General features: G+C 33.2%; 1 protein-coding gene and 1 long non-coding RNA gene across 6 annotated transcripts in view; both read right to left on the bottom strand.

Moving 5' to 3' along the window:
- Positions 1-21,455, bottom strand: part of nrg3a (neuregulin 3a) — a 600,385-nt gene that overhangs the window by 272,249 nt on the left and 306,681 nt on the right. The window lies entirely within an intron of this gene.
- Positions 12,931-20,883, bottom strand: LOC147834190 (uncharacterized). Its single transcript, XR_015505513.1, has 3 exons — positions 17,219-20,883; positions 16,015-16,764; positions 12,931-14,615 (listed from the first exon to the last, which is right to left on the bottom strand). It is a non-coding gene; the product is annotated as an uncharacterized LOC147834190 (long non-coding RNA).

The following is a 21,455-nucleotide window of genomic DNA, read 5'->3' as shown; positions in this document are numbered from 1 at the left end:
AAAAAACAAAACAAAAAAAAACATAAAAAGTTATTAAACTTATGAATTTTGGTCAACTTATGGTTATTTGCCATATATATTAAGGAAACCTGTTGCGGATTTTTACTGTAGCATTTTTCAGTTTTTTGACAGTTGAAATCACGGCCATTATTTACAGTGTACAACAAAAGTTCAAACAATGGTGTGAAGTTGGGATAGAATCCTGGTAGAATTACTGTGGGAGTTTTTAAAGAAACCTGTTTGGAAACAGTAAAAACAATGATAAAACAAGTGGAAAAATAACATTTAACTACTGCAGAATATTTCAATATTTTGAGGAAGAAAAAACAAACACAAAACAATCCAACATGTAAAAGCTCTTGTGTGAAAGTCCTCTGAACAATGTGATTGACACCTTTAGTCATTTTAAACAGATAACAGTTAATGAAGCAGGACTTGTCATAGTGTTGTGCTTAATTCAGCTGAAGAGCAACAGACAATTTATATTTGAGCAAATTCATGCCAGCATGAGTTGTTCAAGAACAGAGTTGAATTCCTCTTGTTCCACTGCTTTGATCTACTTTTCAAAAGGTATTTGCACAAAGTACATGTATTTGATAAAGTAGAGCTTAAATTGTGGTGTTTCAATATATTAATACCGCTTAAAAATAACAGGGCAACAATATATTGTAAAAGGCAATTAATTCCTCTGATGGCAGAGCAACATTTTTAGCTCCACATGATCCTTTAGAAATGTATAATATGATAATTTGGTAAATTTTGCTCAAGTACATTTTTTTTTTAATTCCCAACTTTTACTCTTTTTTTGGAAACCATGACACATATATATATATATATATATATATATATATATATATATATATATATATATATATATATATATATATATATATATATATATATATATATATATATATATTTTTTTTTTTTTTTTTTTTTTTTTTTCTGTTTGATACGCACGCACACGCACGCATGCACGCACGCACGCACACACGCAGGCACACACACACACACACACACACACACACACACACACACACACACACACACACACACTTAATTGTAAAAGTCATAATAACAATTATATAAAAAAAAATGTACAGTGAAATGTTGCCTTGTTTAAACTACCTATTTAAATTGAGCTGAAACGATTCTTTAGATATTTTTGGGACAACTTAATTGTTTTAGGTTCAATCCACTTAATTATTATTAGTTAACTTAATGTTTTTTTTTTCCCTGAATGCTTAAACCCTATAACAGAGATTCTTATAGCACAACTTATAAAACGATGAATTCCAATAGCAAAACCACTCACTATGTTTGCAAATGTCAAAGCACAAACACTACTCTGCACTCAGTTTGCAATTTTATAACACACTCTTTGCAAAATTGTAGGTACAATCCACAGCACAGCACTCTTTTTGTGGAACTGTAAACACAACTCACTGCTTTACACTGAATTTTCAGATGATCAACTTACTCCTAGCAAAACTATACACGTCTGGCTATTATTTGCATTATTATTATTTTGCTAACTGTCTGGCACACTGTCACATGTGAAAACTGTCTTAGATAATTAGTTCACTTTGCAATCAGCCCAAGTTCAGAGACTAGAGCAGACCAGATGTCATTATATGAGACAATGTTAGTTTCCATAGGGCTGCTTTGGTCCGCAAATGGTTTACAGATCACCCACTCTTCACTGTACTCAACCTCCCCCTATATCTTCCATTCTTGAATCCAATGAAAGTCTATGACCGTCATCCCTATCAATGCATAGCCTTTTTACAGCCATGGGAGGAGGCATGTGGGGACATTGACCAGGCATCATGTCAGGCCGGGGTACGACCAGAAGATATTTTCCCCGGTGCCTTGGACTAGAGGTTAAAGATGAAATTTTGAGGCCGGACCCAGAGACAACATGATGTAGTCTGATTTTTTTTTTTTTCTCAGTGAAATTACTATTTTGTGTTTTGACTTTTTTATTTATTTATTTTTTATTTTTTTGAAGTTTGGATCCCTGTATCTTTACAGAACTATGAGAAAGGTATGACCTCAAACTGACATAGCCTAGCTTGTGCTCAGAGAAGGCAAAAGCCAGATGTAGTTTTTATTCATTCCATCAGTGTGTAGTTGGCGCATTGTGTGCTTATTAATGTGATGGCTTGTGTAAAATGTTTGATACAAAAATAACATTTTTACAAAGGTTAGAAAAGTTAAGCAAGGTTTATTAGTTTTTGCAAGAGAAATAAAATGTTTTGCAGATTTGGTGAAGGGTTTTCTTATTGGTGTGTAGAGTTTTGCAAAAATGGCCAATAGTTGCACAAAATGTGCTTAAGCGATCAGAAAAAAAAACTGTAATTGATTTGTGTTGGGACAACATGAATGAATTGCGTGGAACCCTGCATTTTTTTACAGTGTAACACTTACATTATTAATGTCCCTTTGATGACTTTAATGCACCATTGTGAAATAAATATTAAATAAAAAAAAATAATAAAAAAAAATAATAATAATAATCTTGAAAATAATAAGAAGAAGAACAATAATCCAAAGCAATTATATATTTACACGTAACCTTCAAAAATGTCATATGGCTTTGCTTTAACACTGCTAAATAAAATGACACATTTGTAAACAAGGATTTACAGAAGACACCAAGTAAAACTTCATTCAGTGAAACCACTATGCTTCATTAATTATAAATTAGTTTATTATTATTTAGTATTTAACACAACTTAGCAAAATTTACATTTATTTTTGTGTTATTGTAAAGATTTGATTTTAATTTCATATATCATCAACTAATAATTACTGCCAAATAATGTCTTTCAAACATTTAAATTCCGGTCTACATGATTTCCAAAGAATATTCATAAGCCATGGAAGAGTTAGATTGGATGAATGAGTGACATACACACTAGATAAATATCTTCGGTATTTCCTTTTTGCCCTTAAGTATTGAAAGCCTATAAAAATCCAGCCATACAAAAATTGCAAATGACCTTACATACATTAATCCCTCCTGGATTATATTTTAAAATTAATCTGACATTCAAATGAGCAAGTTTCTTTAACATTTACCATTACAATCCCAGTTTGGGACTTGACGATAAAACTTGAATTTAAAAATTCAAGTTCCAAGTGACCTTCAGAGCATTTGCAAACACGTGCACATACTGTATCTTAAACTGAACATATGCTGAAAAAAAGGTTACAATTTAGAAGCTGTCAATCATATGTGTTTATCTAGATGTGTCTACCCAAACGTACAAAAATAGCTGTGCGCACTTCACGTATGAATACAAATGAGCTCAACCGGCACAAACATACGCTGCCTAATTACCTCTTATCATGCAAACCCAGACATGAGGCGCTGTTGAGTGTTTGGGTATTGATATTGAGAAAGTATTTGCATTGTGGTTTTATTTATCTCTGTGATGACTTACGAGAAGATTAAAAACATTTATGGCAGGGAGGAATTTCTTTGGATGTCTTCATGTATGCTAATAACTGTTAATATTTGTTGAGCTATCACTGTACATGCAACGAGAGTAATGTCAGGTATCACTAATTTAATTTGTGACATTTATCATGGAATAAAAACAGAACTGCTTATGAAAATGAATGATATTTCCATCAACAAGATACGCTTGTATTATTCTATGCAGGGTTGTGCAGTATGGCAATATATATCATAATGACAAAATGTTGTGGCGTTACAAAATGCATTGTCTAAGGTAATATTATGGAGATGCAGACAGAAATATGAATAAAAAATTGCAATGTTGAGAGTAAAATATTTACATTTAGCATTTTATTTAGCAATATATATATATATATATATATATATATATATATATATATTTTTTTTTTTATTATTTTTTATTGGACATTAATCATTAATCATTTGTTTTTGTAAGTGTTAACATTTTAATACAAAGTATTTCTATATTTCTTATATTTCTTCTTTTTAATCAAACTGTTGCACTTAAGTTCTAATGAAATTAAGAAATGTGATCACATATGATATATATATATATATATATATATATATATATATATATATATATATATATATATATATATATATATATATATATAAAGTAATGCATAATGTATGAGAAATGTATTCATTCACATGTGATCATATTTCTCAGTTTAATTAGAACTTAAGTGTTTATATATATGAGCAATATCACAAGAGTAGCAAAAAAAAAAAAAAAGCCTCAAAAATACATTATGTTGTCTAACAGCAGCAATATTTGTCAAACTGTAGAGAGTTCTCAGCTTGTCGCTGTATGTAGGAGTAATACACAAGGGTGAAAGTGGAAGAGGCTGGATGAGTGCTGTTATTTACAGAATATCTAACACAATCTCATGGCAATTCGTAACTTTTTCATTTAGTGGCTAATTCCTATGAATTCGTACGATCTAATTCGTACAATTTAGTACGATTTGCTTATCGCCCAATGACGGTTGGGGTTAGGGGTGGGGTCAGGTGCCACGCCTCCTTTTTAAAATCGTACCGTTTCGTACGACTGAACTCGTACGAATTCGTACGAATTAGCCACTAAACTGGCAAAACGTAAAATACTTACGTTTTCTCGTGAGATCAGGCTGGAATATCACACGGCTATCAGCCAAACAGATTCGAGAACCAGACAGAACTGTTGTGTGTGTGTGTGTGTGTGTGTGTGTGTGTGTGTGTGTGTGTGTGTGTGTGTGTGTGTGTGTGTGTGTGTGTGTGTGTGTGTGTGTGTGTGCGTGTGTGTGTGTGTGTTTATATATTTATCCCCGTTTTCTATTTAACAGAGAGAGGATTTTTTTCAACACATTTCTAAACATAATAGTTTTAATGAGGTTAATTAGGTTAGTAATTAGGTAATTAGGGTAATTAGGGTAATTAGGCAAGTTAATGTATAACGATGGTTTGTTCTGTAGACTATCAAGAAAAAAATTAGCCTAAAAGGGCTAATAATTTAGTCCTTAATATGGTGTTTAAAAAATTAAAAACTGATTTCAATCTAGCTGAAGATAAAATACTTCCTTCATAAGAAAAAATATTATCAGACATACTGTGAAAATGTCTTTGCTCTGTTAAACATCATTTGGGAAATATTTAAAAAAGGGAAAAACATTCAAATGGGGACAAATAAATGGGGGGTTAACAAAGCACAAATAATGAATTGACCAAATGCGGAAGTGATAAAAGGTCTGCAGATGGAGGAGAAAGCAGGAAAGGCAAGAGCAGATGGCGACTGGCATAAACACAGTTTGATGTAAGAGAGTGAAACGTGTAGATCCACCTGGACAAACCACTGAATGGATGTGACCTCAGACACACACAGAGCCAATGCTGGCAGGGGAGTCCCGAACAGCTTATATAACGCTATATATTTATAGCCTTTTGTATGGTTTACTATGTTTTAGTTTCAAAGGGCTATAGAAAAGCGAAAGCATTGCAACAGCATAATAATAATAATAATAATAATAATAATAATAATAATAATAATAATAATAAGAAGAAGAAGAAGAAGAAGAAGAAGAAGAAGAAGAAGAAGAAGAAAAAGAAGAAGAAGAAGAAGAAAAGAAGAAGAAGAAGAAGAAGAAAACAAATTGACTTACAACAGATTAATCAATCTTTTACTTTTGTATGACACCATTTATTAACCAAGCATACGTCTTCTTTCGTATTATGTTGCGTGCTTCTTAGAAGGAACTGCTGACAAGAGGGAGCAGAATAGAAATAAATATAGAGCGGGGCCTTGCTTTAGACTTCCGTCTATTAAGAAGTCTAGATATGTCACAAGGAGCTGGATGCTTGTAGAATTTGTGAAATATATTGAAGATGCACTTAAATATTCAGTTCTGGTAAGCAGAGAAGGATTGCAGAAAGAGGAAGTATGTTTGGGTACAACAGCCAATGAATTGAAGAATGACTGATAAGTGACAAAACACCAAAACTCCACCTGTTAATATCAGTTGTGTATATATGCTGAAGTTAGGGAAATGTAGGTTAGTGGCAAACCCCCTGAATGTAATTCTTGTATTGCATTGGGGTAGAATAACCCAGAGCTCTGTCGTCGAATTATTCATTTGTATCTAAAAAATTACTCAAATTCGTGACAATGAAGAAAACTCTCTTCTGACCTTTTTTATTAAACATGCATGTAATTGGCTAGATATTTCAACACTTTCAAGCATCAAACCAATAAAAGTATGATAAAACTTAGATATTCTTTAACCTGCAAATTAAAATGACCAATTTTGAAATATGATTTACTGAAAACACCCGTTGAATTGTTATTCAGTTAAATAATTGTTTATATCTTATTATATATCTAGTCATATTTAGAACAAGAATTGTTTGATGATACATTATTTACATTTATTGCTATAATTGACAAATTTAGTGTAATTTTAAACCTTTATAAGTTGACAGTTTACTGCAAAATACTATGTTTAACCAATTAATAAGAAGTTAGTATTTAGTTATTTAAAATATAACACAATTTTTAGCATAATCAGGGACAGTTTTTTTTCTTCATTTATACATAAATATACATATATATATATATATATATATATATATATATATATATATATATATATATATATATATATATATATATATATATGTATATGTATATATATATATGTATATATATATATATATATATATATATATATATATATATATATATATATATATATATATATATATATATGCTACCCTGAACTACTTATTAATTTCACCCACATTCTGTCATTTCACATCACAAATGTTTTTTTTTTTTTTAGATTTGATATGTATATTAAAAAAATGGCATTTTTATTTTATGGGGCCAAAATATGCCGTCGCATCTTTGACCCAAAAACATATAAGCAAAAAAAACAGCACTATTGTGTAGTAGAGGGATGTCCAAACTCGGTCCTGGAGGGCCAGTGTCCTGCATAGTTTAGCTCCAACTTCCTTCAACCCACCTGCCTGGAAGTTTCTAGTATACCTAAACAGCTTGATTTGCGGGTTCAGGTGTGTTTAATTGGGGTTGGAACTAAAATATGCAGGACACCAGCCCTCCAGGCACACCTGTCAAAACTGGGATGTGAAAATAAGGGATATAACAAACATCACACCCCCCACCTTCAAAAAAATAAATAAATAAAAACCCAAATTACTAAATATGTTGATCTGGAGCTGTTTCATAGTAAATACACAGTTAAATGGTATGTAATATGTTTTATTATTATTATTATTATTATTATTATTATTATTATTATTTACTGTTTAAAAATAAATACTATACGTAAGCAGCAAATACATTAGCAAACAGTTTAGCTTAACAGTTTAAAATTAATAGCTATTATAAAGAAATAGAATCAGGTTATAAAATCTCATTAATCTTTTCTTCACTGTATAACTTTTACACATTTTACACATTCAGATTAAAGAGTAATGGATGAATCTCTTAGATTTTTCGTTTGATTACATTAAATAACAGAGGTGTCACTTTAAAAATGCACATATCTAAAAAGAAAGCTTTTAATTGCTTTCCTAACTTTTTACAATTTTATGCTTGGGAAAAAAAAAAAAAGCCAAGATCGACATCTTTAGATATTATTATTATTAATTATGTGTTAATGTCTGTTTACCCAAAACCCAGACTTTCACTCCGTTTCAAATCGCATGTACAGTATCCATTTTGGAAACAGCTTCTATTTATCATTATGGGGTGCATCAGCTGACAATCATGCACCGCTATATGACTGTTTTGAGGATTGCATAGAAGGTGAGATGGCACCTGTAATGAAAACTAATGGAATCACGCCATTTATATATTATTTTCAAACTGTTTTCATGCCTAAATAAAATGAAAGCACACATAAGATTCATATGTAAGGGCAATGGGTGTCCCCTGGTTGTTCGACGGTATGGGTTGTGTATATTTGTGCCTCCCTTCATAGAAAGTTTGAAAATAAAGGAGAACTATGGAAAAATAACTTTACGGGATGATAGCAGGATAGAATTGTAAAATATGAGGGTTGACAGGTATGCCCAGGATCGAGTTTGGACACCCCTGGGAAAGTATAACATAATAAATTATAATAATATAAAGCTCATAAAACATTTTACCAGTGTTTAATGCAGTTTTTTTCAGTAACCATGAATATGTAGTATGGGTTAAAATCTTAGATTTTTTTTTTTTTTTTATGCCACAACAAAGTAAAATATTAAGTAAGGATCAGATTCCATAAATATATTTTGTAATTTTTTTTTTAATGTAAATATACCAACTTCTATCCATTTAGCAGTATGTATTGCTAAGATTTCTATTTTTAAACTTAGTTTAAACTTAACCTAAAACTATCAAATAAAAGTATATTGATCAAATATTGTCTTATGCTTTTCAATGTAAAACTAATTTATTCAGCTTTCAGATCATGGGTAAAATCTCAAAATAAACAAACAATGAAAACAAAAAAACAAACATAAATAAATAAATAAATAAATAAATAAATAAATAAATAAATAAACAAATGAACAAATAAATAAATGAACAAATAAATAAATGAACAAATAAATAAATTAACACATAAATAAATAAATAAATAAATAAATAAATAAATAAATAAATAAATAAATAAATAAATAAATAATAAAATTTACTTATAACTGGTTTTGTGATTCACAAAATCATTAAGAATTTAGACTGAGAGCTACTTTTTATTGCTTAAAGATAATTACATGATGTCCATGATACACGATATTAAAACTCCCAATGCTATTTGCTAAAATGTATTCCTGCAATAACAAACAGCTTGCCATATAATCAAATAATCCAGAGGTGCATTCATCAACACTTTGCAATGCCTTTGAGCTTTTTACACAGCGTCCCTTCCGTTTTTGTCACTGATCAGCTGCCGAGTAATGAAGTAAACGCATGATTAATGTGAAGGTCATAGTTATGTCAAAATCCAGTTTGCTCAGTCTGGATTAATTGTAGCATCTCAACCTCTCTCCCACACACACGCACTCTCACTCACTCACTCACGCACGCACACAGATGGCATTAACAGCAGTTGGTCAGCGTGCTGAAGCTTGCTCTTCAATAGGCACTATATATAGATAGGACTAGATCTGCTACTGTATATAGAGTTCATGGGTTAGTCCTGTCTATTATAAAAGGCGGACTTATAACTCCTTTTCACTTGTCCCAGTAACACGTTCTATTTTTGTCAGTGTAACACACTTAATTACATGCTAAAATGCGATGTATTAGATAGAGATGAATAAAGAAAAGATACTTGAATGCTAATATAGTAAAACCTGCACCTGCGACGTTCATTAAATGGCAGCTGCGATGACGCAAAAAGTTTCTCGCTAAGCTCAATGTAACACATAATGACCCGGTGAGTCAGAGCAATTTAGCACCGCAACATGGCAAATTGCTAGGATGTTTTGTAAAATTAATTTAGGATAATTGCATTGATAGCAAGGAGGTCAAACTCAAGAACATGTGACCGAGGCCTAAACGCATTAACTGCACGCTAACATGATGAAGCTGAACATATATTAGCTCTAATGCATCCGCACAGAAGCAGGCATGAGTATAGGCATGAGGAGAAGAGTATTCGAAACAAATAAACACTTCTAAATGGCACTTTGGCTAAACATCGCTCTTCCAGGAATTGTCTGATGCATAACTTACAGATGCTTTAATATGGTTTTGCTCTCAGATTCAAATGTCTGACAATGTTGTCATTTGTGCACATCTGCATTCTAATAGAAGCGACACGGAATGCTGAATGTGCTGTTTCGATTGATCTGCATGCGAGACTAGTGTTCTGGGTGGTTATGCATCTTGATTTCTTCGAAAAAGGCAACAGATCCCCAGAGAAGACTTCGATCTGGGGTGTACTGCACACTATAGATGATTTCGATGGACATTCCTGCTGAATAAGCTCTTGTACACCTCTCTAACTCAGCAGGAGCTTTTTCTGAACAATACGACTGCAGCTTGTATATTGTAGGCTGCTTCAGTTGTTGTTGAATGCTTATATGGGTACATTTTAACCTTAAATATGCAGTGTGTGCATAATTACTATGCAAGTTGATATTCGGATCATATTTTTAGGCAGTTTTTCTTTAACTCACATTGAAAAGGTAACAAAAATAACAATAGTAATACATTCATTTATTTATTTTCTTTTCAGCTTAGTCCCTTTACTGTTTGATCAAGCATAATTCATGTTTATACCACGTTACTCATGCACATCACCTCAAAATACAGAGAAAAAATGGCGCTTAAGCACACAGCATAAGGTAAGCGATGACAGCTGTCTGTGCTATCTGGGGCTGCTTATTGATCATAAATGTATTGTTTTTTTTTTACTTCTGCGCCATGGAAACACTGCGATTTATTCGACAACTGTTTGGTTTATAAATGTAATTCAGTAAAAAGAATGTTAGAACCATATGAGCACCGGCAAGAGCTTTTATTCGAGCTATAACTTGTACATGTGTCATGAAAAATATGAAAATGATCCAATATTTAATACCCAGCTCGGGTATCCAAAATACTGTGTATTTAAGTGTAAATAACTTTTGTACAGTAGAATAAAACACAAAAAGATGCATATGTGCATAAAATATAGATTCTACACTTTCAAACAAACCACATAAGGGGGTCTGGGGCAATGCTAGCCCTTTAAATCTTAAATCTAAAGTCGATGATGTCACGGACCCGGTACCAGGTCCGCAGAATTTAACTGGTTAATCAAGGGTTGCCACAGCAGAAAGAACTGCCAACTTATCCAGCATAGGTTTTAATACAGCGGATGCCCTTCCAACTGCAACCCAGCACTGGGAAACACCTATACACTTTCATTCACACACATACACTAAAGATAATTTAGCTTTTTCAATTCACCTACAGCGCATGTCTTTGAACTGTGGTGGAAACTGGAGCACCTGGAGGAAACCAACGCCAACATGAGGAGAACATGCAAACTCTGCACAGAAATGACAACTAAACCAGCTGATCCTCAAACCAGCGACCTTCTTCAAAAATGTAAATAAATCTAGAACAGCACGATACTTGCACTTTCGTGAAGTATACAGGGCGTCAGAATTTTAGTGCCTTTCTTGGAGACTTTGATGAATAAGAAGACAGAGGAATCAACAATTTTTTTTTAACCTTTGGAGGAACAATGTATATTTTCAGAATCTGCCAAAAAGTTTTGAGTGTCTATCTCATACGACACTACCTTACTCTGATACTCTGTTATTGTCAGCTAGCCCCTACATTCAAAAATATATATTGTTGGTGTAATTTCAATTATGACATTTCCACTCATTTGAATTGTGTCATATCTTATTTAACAAGTCTTTCTGTTGAAGATCACTTTTATTGTCAACATATTCTCCTCTTAATGCAATCTCATGCAAAGTACAATATGTTATAGGAACTAAAAAAAATCTACTTACATCAACTACATCATCTAGTTACATCAACACTATACTGTAATAAAAATCTGTAATTTTACGGTTTATTTCCGGCAGCTGGAATGCCGAAAAAAAAAAAAAAGTAAAATAACAGCTGTTACAGAAATTACAGAAGTTTACTGTAAAATAACTGACATTAAATTACAGAATTTTACTTAAATTAAAATTTCTGTATTTCATTTTTTTTACAGTGTATTTGATCATGTTGTCTCAACACAAAATGATTAACATTACAATAATTGTGTTGTTTCAGCTCATTTCAAACTAAACTGAAAACATATGCTGTGTGCAAAATTGTTGCAAACAATGCCTGTGTTCAATTTAAACAAATTCAATGTAGTGATGTTTAATTTAATTTGTTTGTTTAAAATCAGCCCAAATAAATTGCTTACAACCACTTTAGTAAATCCAATGAATCATCTTTGAAAAAAAAAATAAAAAATCAGGGTAGTTTGAACAAGCAGATTTTTTAAAATGCATGATTTATTAAAAATCAAATAAAACTGTCTTAATCTGTTTAATAAACATGTTTAAAGTTATTAAATGAGGATGAGGTTTCTTGTTGTAACATATATTCATCATATATGGTTGATTTTTGTTCTTTTTTAAATATTTCTCAAATCATGTTTAACAGAGCAAGGATATTTTCACAGTATGTCTGGTTATACTTTTCCTTCTGGAGAAAGTCTTATTTGTTTTTTTTTTTGGCTAGAATAAACTTTATAAAAAACATTTTAACATCAAAATTATTAGCCCCTTTGAGCTTTTTTTAAATAGTCTACAAAACAAACCATCGTTATACAATAACTTGCTTAATCACCCTGACCTGCCTAGTTAACCTAATTAACTTAGTTAAGCCTTTAAATGTCACTTTAAGCTGAATAGAAGTGTCTTGAAAAATATCTAATCAAATATTATTTACTGTCATAATGGCAAAGATAAAATAAATCAGCTATCAGAAATTAGTTATAAAAACTATTATGTTTAGAAATGTGTTTAAAAAACTGCTCTCCGTTAAACAGAAATTGGGGGAAAAAAATAAACAGGATGCTAATTATTCTGAATTCAATTGTATATAACAAAATAGCATTTTCTTCAATAGGTTGCAGTTCTGACTGGGAAGTTCCTCAGGGTATATAATTAAAAATAAATTATTATTATTATTATTATTATTATTATTATTATTATTATTATTATTATTATTATATTTTTAGGGTTAAGAAAATATTTTTATTAATTGTGTAATTTTTTTGGTAATTTTTGTTGACTGATTTCTGGTATACTTAATTTCTTACTTTCATAAGGTTAGTACTTCGAGTAAGTGTAACAACAAAGTTTAATAGTTGGCTTTCCAGACCGATCGTTTTGACGAAAGCAGCATTTTGTTTGTTTCTTTCTTTGGTTTCTTTCTTTTCTTTTTTGAGCTTGAGCAGTTGAGCAGACATCAGGCAGTTGGTAAACAAACAGCAGTCGAGTCATTTTAGGTGAAACTGTGATGCCTGACTTAGATAGGTTGTATTTGGATGACATCACTCTAAAGTAAAAGAGACAGCGTCAGGTTTGAGTTGAGTGCTGCGATCGTTTCTGTCGTCTGTGAAAAGCCGCATCCCATTTCCTCTGACTCAGTCTCAAAATGCTCTTCACCGCAAAAAAAAACACTGGTCCTCCTAAAACATGCATCAAAGCATGACAACAGATACAAGCAGGAGCAAACAATCTGACAAAGCCTTTGCTACAGTGTGAGAATGCAAAACACTCTGGATTTGACCAATTGTCTGCAAGAGCACAGCTTTTAAGACGTTTCTAAATAGATCTTGCGTATGCATTATAAATGGCCTGTGTCGTTAGACTTTATGTTCAGAGAAACGTGATGTGAAGTCAAAATGGCTGAGCTGTCCTTGAGAAAAAGGCAGGAGTCATGAGATCATGCATTATTGAAAGGCTATCGCTGGAGCTTTAAGGCTGCTGAAAGCTGGGAGTTTCCAACGCAACATTCACAAACAATCCTGAATTGGTATCTTTGGATCACGTACAGTACATATAAAACACACGTACATTATGTCAAAACAAACTTTTATTTTGGTTGTGATTAATCTTTGCCCGTAGTTAAAAAAATAAAATAAAATAAAACAAAAAATAAATAATATATGAGCAATTCCAGCGTTATGGATGTTGCATTTGAAGTAAAAACTCAAAACATATATTTACATAGAAAGTATATGTTAACAATATATTAAAACTAATTTTTATATTTTGTTTAGAGTTCAAAAAAATATATAAATCTGTAAAAATGTTTTCTATGATAAATGGGCAAAATAAACATGCGTTATGGATGTGACAACAAAAGTTTTTGAATTTGCAGTATACAACATACTTTGTAGAAATTCTGTGAATTAAACTTCACAACCCAAAATAAATAATGCTCATCAAGATGATAAGAGTTGGCTCACTATATAACAAAAAATGCATTTTATTTTATTTGATATTTTTGCATTTAAGAGGGAAAAGCTCCGTTATGGATGTGACATCTCTCCGTTATGGATGTGAAAGATGTGAAATTGCCACTTGTGTGATTTTGGTAAATCAAATACAATAATTTGAAAACACTGATAAAGACATTTTTGAGTATTTTGAGTTTAAACAGTTTTCTCTATTATGGTGAAAAATTTCTTTCATGTAATGGTTGAAATTTGCATGGAATTGCTCATACCACACACACACATACATAAAGTATGTGTATGTATGTATGTATTTATTTATTTATTTATTTATTTTTTGCTAATCTTTAATTGTTAAACAAATTTTACTTTTATACTATTTAAGACCACTAAAAGAAACCTGCCAGTGGAATTATGTTATTCATTTGTTAATGCAGCTTCAATCAGAATCAATCAATGCTTCCAAGAGTCAATAAACAGGCAAACAGCTCTCATCAAGCACTTAAAAATAAAATTAAAAATCACTAATCTTACTGTGGACACATCTCTGGACTAGGACTTTTCATGTCCAGAGAATGAAAGAAAAGAGACTAAAATAGCTGTAAACATAAAAAAGCACCTACAGTTCCATGAAGAGGCTTTAACATCAGTAGAACCGTTTCATTCCACTAATGCCTAGTTCACACTAGAGGATTTTAAGCCTGATTTGAGCCGGATTTGGAAGTTAACGAGCTCGCCGACAGATCGGGCTGTGATCGGGAAGAAATCTGCGGGTGCTCGGCGCTCGCCGCTCTTTATGTGTGAACAACTGAGCAACGCATCAACGAGGCTCGCTGACGCGTCGCCGACACCTCGCAGACGGAAATCCAACATTCAGCATGCTAAATATTCCAGAGCAGTCGGCCGACTCAACCCCACGTGTGGTCAGATGTAGTGACGAGCTACAGCCAATGAGAGAGCATATCAGCATGAGCTGAATGGCTGTGTGTTCAGGAGCTCAGCAGAAACATCTGTGATTGGTCAGAATGGGCATCAGTACACTCGCTCCATTCTGCGTTAGCACAGACATGAGAGTAGGCTATATTAACAGTGGAACTAGAATTCTGTAACTATTAGAATTACCATACTGCTCATTCTGATCGTTCTCATATGAAACGCCATATTGTCACAACATATTTATATTCAAAGCTATTATTGAGATATTAAAATTAAGCTTTGAATGTCTGGCATCATATGTAATGACACCATTACCCTAAGAATATAATATTTTTTTGGTAATACAGCCTATAAATATGTAGTTAAGATACTAAAACACTTAAAGGCTTGGCTTTCATTTTCACTTTCAAACAGGAGCTATTTAACAGCACAGAATATGCAGTTTTGAAAGATATCTGAAGTAAATTGATGTTTTTGCCATCAGAAAGTTTTGTTTATGTTGGCAGGAAGTTGAAAGGCAAGAAAATGCACACATATTTAAAGTCACAGTGAAAAGTATTAGACATGCATGCAGTCATTTTAACCAATATGGTAATTTAAGGCAGAAATGCTCAGTTCTTTACTGTTTTGTAATAAAAAAAATAACAATGTCAGAAAGAAATACACTGATAGTTAGAAAACGGCAGGGTGTTATAAATATGTTAGTTTTATTTCAAAGTGTTATAAAATTACAAAAATTAAAAACTCTCTGTATATCTGTCCAATTAAACCTTGCAGATGAGTGATTAATGCGCTCATAAATCAGCTGATTTGACGATGTTTTTAAATGCTTTCTCCAAAGCTTGAAACGCTGTCATTGATGTAATCAGCACACAAGCAGCCAATAGTGTTCAGCTTTTTCTGACGACTCCTCCCTCAAATTTTCATTGGCTGTGGTTTGGTAGCTTGAATGAGCTGATGGGGAATGAGTTGTTGTCAGATCATGTAGTGTGTGACCCCCCTCTTGTGGATCGTTCACGGAGTGTTGCGTAGTGTGAACACCACAGAGATCAAAAGACACAAAGTCAAGTCATGTAGTGTGAACAGCACAGCGATCTGCTGATGTTTAAAATCCTGTAGTGTGAACTAGGCTTAAAGGTTCTCTACAGTGGGGAAAAGGGTTTTTTATGGGCCATTTTCATGACTAGGTTTTCAGCCACAAACATAAAAGTTTTTATACATTTTGCCTCTTCATTCACACAACAACTGCATTTTAGGAACTGAAATGCATAAATGTGAATATGTGTTACAAAGTGAAAGTCACTGCTGTTGTCAAGGAAATGAGAGTCTGAAAATGATGATATCATCCACATGTAGATTAAAGGTAAGTGCAATCAAACATACACAAAAATTGCAGAGTACGTGGCAGTGTTTTTGTCATAAAGTGAAATTAAGACTTTACTTCACATTACATCCAACACATCTTACATCATCGTCACTTCCCCTACGGTTTACAAACAAGGTGATAGTGCCAAATACTGGCCTGGCATACAGTGCTCAGCAATATTGAGTACAGCCCATTTTGAAAATGAATATTTTTATCCATTTGTTGGCAAATATAAGCAATGTACATTGGTGCATTTTAACAAAACAGATTTATTTAACAGATATATTTATTAAAATAATATTTTAATCACAAAACATATTTAGAAACTGAAAGATAATACAATTAATCTTTTTTAAATATGTATTTATTATTTTTCTATAACATTTTTATTTGAGTGTACTAGTTTTTAGACCATCATCGTAAGTTATTTTGTTAGATAAGCTCCAGATTTGGTTTCAGTACTGACTAATCTACTGTATATTCACAAATACAATATTGAATATGTTGTTTTCAATCTGTCACGTTAGTGATCAAGAACAGGAACAAAAACGGGAACAAAAAGGGTGTGGATCCAAGTGCAGATTTAATATAGTATAGTGCAGTAACAGTGACAAAAAATAACAAAACAAACAAACCAGGAACTCAAACAGACTAAACTAAAACTAGACTAGGATAAGATGCAAAACTGGATACAAGATGACAAGATACAAGACTGGATTCAGGAAACACATACCACAAGGATGACAAGATAGACAAACAACGCAGTCACAAACAGAGGTGGAATGGCTGAATATATAGTCCAGGTAATCAACGGAGATTGGAGACAGCTGTGGTTTAAATCAGTGTAGATGACAGACCGGGTGTGTGCACGAAAGAATGTATGGAAATGTAGTCTTTTTGGGCGCTGTAGTTTCACTCAGTGTCCATTGAACTATAGCGCCCTCATGTGGTCACTGACAGTCATGACACAATCATGTGGTTCTGGTGATGCAATTCAGATGGGGGGCAGGAAGTAAAAAACTGAATGGGAGACATTGAGAAAAATCAGTATTTTTTGCGATTTATACCATATTTCAAAGGCAATATCAATAGAAAATAACCAATAAGTCGGGCCTAGTATCATGAAGAGGGCCGAGTTTTCTGCTGAACTAAAATATATTTGCCTCTCATGAAGGTTGTAGATACTGTATAAGCTATTAAGTAACAGGAAAAAGTCCTATAGTAAATATTAGTGTTTGGAAGCATACTATAGACAATTGAATTAAACTGTCATAGTAATCATATTTTTGCTGTGATTATGTTTGTTTATTCCGCCAAAACGCCAGTAATGACTTGGATTATTGCAAAACAAGACAGGGATTTCATTGTGGGGTACAATATTTATATTCTCTTGGATTTTGTATAAGTGTGGTGGTGTTTGTATCTGTTTTTTATTAGCACATGTAAAACACATTCACATATAATACATAGTTATTAGTGCTGTCAACCGAATCATCACAATAAAAAAAAAACTTGTGCACATGGATGTATTTAATAAATGTTTATAATACTCCACCTTTTCTTCAGTTTTTAAGCCAGTTTCTTAAACTTCTCCCTCTTTTTAAGCAAACACTTTTGGAAGTTTATAAAAGCTATAAGGCATTTCTTATTTTGACCGATTTAAACAATTATAAACAACATAAAACCTAAACATTTTTATGTTCTGATAGCGACTCCTATGTAGAAGTCTCACGCGTCATCAATACCGTCATGGGACAACAACCTATAGCTTCCTGTTAAAAATATAAATTTAAAAGATTTGAAAAACGTACATATGCTGAGCACTGTACTCAATTGTTTCAGCTGGCGACCCCTAAAATAACTCCAGTGACTCGCGACCCCCACTATGCCTGGAGGTGGTTATAAGCATACAAATATTGCACACAATGGTGCACACACACCAATAGAAACTGTATAAACATAAGCATATTGTCAACAGTCCTACAATCATATCTTTTTTTAAATCATTTTTCATTTGTTTAATTTAATATTAACCTCAATTAACGAGAATGGTGAGTACAATGTTTATATCACAAGACTTGGAGCCACTTGGAGATCATCCTCCTTGTTCAGTCGTGGCCTTATTTTTTAATGTAAGTGAGTGCCATAAAGGTGTCAAAGTTTAATATTATACCGCAAAATCAAACTAACAATGTTACTTTGATGTTAATCTATCATCATAAGCCCAAGGATCACAAACCCCCACTTTGAGAACCACAGATGTTAATGTGAAGGAAAACACTTGTCAATTTTTTTTACATCATGTAATGTTCATTTGGGGAACAAAAAGTTTGTTCTAATCCATCACTGTAAAAGTGATGTTTAGATCCATGCTTCTCTCCAATATTTCTGCCTAAATTTTTAAACCCAACACAAAAATGTTCTTCTGCAATAGCATAGCATCCTGACACTTTTATTTTTAAAAGCGATGTTTAGAACGATGATACTCCTCCATTTTTTCATTAAAGAAAGTACTAGACAGATCCGACACATGGGCCCGCTAGCACATGCATACCTTTAACACTTATTCAGTACATCCCTACTGAGATCTTTAATGCATCACCTGACAGCTTCTCATCCCCCCATGTTTTAATCAGCAAAGAACCCTGCTCCATTACCGCCAGCTGATAGGCAGTCCAGGTAATTGCCTGAAAAAAGAAGCCATTCCGGCCGACTGAAAAGAGAGAGAGAGCGAGGGCTGAAAATGGCTTAAGTGTGGCTGTTTTTCCAGAACAAAGCCAGGCTGAGTGGCTTGTTAAATGCAAAGTCTGGCCTCTTCGACGGGGCCCCTGTAGATCTGTGTAGGAGAACTGGGACAGGGCTTGGAAAATATAACAGCGGAGCAAGGACAATATGAAGCTTTCCTCAATGGGCTGAGCATCTACTAAGAGCTTGAGCACTAAATGCGGATCAATGCACTGTAGGCCACAAGCCTGGCACTTAGACTCCCCCTCTGTCCGCCTGCATTGTGGCACATTTCACATTCACGCGCCACAACAGACGCAAAAGATCAAGAAACACTGGGTTACTTGGAGTCAGCCTTCCTCTAGACCCTTTACAAAACACTTTCTCATCTCTAACTGTGTGATTTTAGAGTCGCTCTTCATGTCATTGTGTGATTTCATTTTTTTTTCTTCCACAGTAATGAGAGTCAAGGCTTATGGGGTGTTTTGTTTACTGCTTGTTTCGTATGCATGGAGTCAGTGGGATCATTTTAAAAGCCCCTTTCCACAAATCCTCGTGTTGAGCATTATCTAACGAAGGCTTGAATTGAAAACCACCTTCCTGCTGCGAACTCACTTCAGCAACTGTAATTTAAGCCTCCAAACACAACTGTCAGCACTGTATCTGAAGAACACACAGAGGCACAACAAAATTAAACCCCTGACTCCCACCCACATGCACACAATCACAAGAGAGCCAGAGAGTCAGAGAGGCTGTGTATGAAACTGGCAACCTGGCATATCCATAGGAGTTTATTGACATTTTGAGTCACTACATTTGCATTTTGATATTTTTAAATGATCGTGGCTGATTCACACTGGCCTAACAAACCGTTCAAATATGTTATATCATTGGCTTTTGCGTGAAGAATGATGTAAAATAAGGTTGCATAGCAAATCCATTTTCTACAACTGAAACTGCTACAATGACAAAACTATCTTTATTTGTGTTGAAGTGTTTAGAACTATTACATCTAAAAAATGGTTTACCTTATTGCAAATACGCTATATATCTATATGTGTAGTTGTAGGTAATGGTATGAATTATTAAAACGTAATATATGCAATGAATGAATGATATTAATTGTTTGAATACATAAACATTAACAGACATGTTATAATTTTATTTTAAAGAGCCCCTATTTTGCATTATAAAAGGTCATATTTTGGTTTAGGGGGTTCCAACTATATGCTGATATGCATGCAAGGTCAAAAAACACTTTCATTGTCTATAATGTGCATCTATTTTTATTTAATTATCCCAATGACTCCTATATGATGCGTTCAGCAATTCATATGTTTCCAAACCCTTCCTTTGCATGAGGCTAATCTGCTGTGATTGGTCAATGACCCAGTCTGTTGTGATTGGTTGACTGGGTTCAGCGCGAGACAGAGAGAAACGGCCACCATGCTTATGAAGTAGCAAACTAAGTATGTGAGATCCCAATGCAGGAATGCAATAAAGCAATTCAGTTAAAATGACATACATTCAGCATTAATCCACACAGTGGCAAATGTTGAACTATTTTTAATATTGACCATGCAGTGTGTGTAGGGACAGCTGATGGTGGCCACAGCAAAGATAAACAGAAGAGGATTGTGAATTCAGAAATGCATTTAAACTGTTAAAGGAAGAAGCATTGCGTTTTCAATGTGGTTTGGATGTGAATTGCCCCATAAAAATTTTACCTGAGAGATACAGTACTAGCACTGATCTATAATAGATAAGCAATTGCAAGCCATGCAGGGCGATTACAACTTACAACACACAATTAAATACATATTTTGCAAACTACAGAAAACAAGGAAACATTTTACTTAATAGGAAATCAAGGAAACAAATACATAATAGTCTTTGCTGCTCCTTCCCTTGATAGCAAACCGCTAACGAGGCTAACTGCATTGCAGCAAAGGCAATTGTTTAAAAAATCAGAAAAATCACAGGAATAAACACACCAATAGGTTGGGTTTACTGTGGTATAGTTGTGAAAATGAACTTTAACCATTTATTCCCTGCAGCCGAATCTCCATCTGTCAGTGATCGTCATCTTTGCGTCATAATCAGTCCAGTGCTCTACTAGAGTCTGAAGGGAAAGGCGCGTTCACGTTTTACCCGAAGCGACATTTCATATTTGTTCATGCAAAAGATCAAAATCCAACACGATACATTTATTCGACTGTGAGTGGACTATTCGGTTAAAGTATAATAGTTTTAAACACGGTGCACTTTTAGATTTAAACCTCATCTGGATGTTTTCATTCACATAGAGCTGTGTTTAACACTGCATGGAAGCTCATTTTCAAAAACCCATAATAGGGACTCTTTAACTCCATGTATAGTTCCCATAATACAAGTATGCTTATAATAAAATGCAACAAATACAATTTATATTTTCATCTTTAATAAAATATAAATGATGATAAAAGTCAGTTCTTGCAAGGAA

Source organism: Danio rerio, chromosome 13 (assembly GCF_052040795.2).
Source record: "Danio rerio strain M-AB ecotype USA chromosome 13, GRCz13ab, whole genome shotgun sequence".
NCBI lineage: Eukaryota > Metazoa > Chordata > Actinopteri > Cypriniformes > Danionidae > Danio > Danio rerio.
This window is presented reverse-complemented; position numbering and strand designations above follow the sequence as displayed.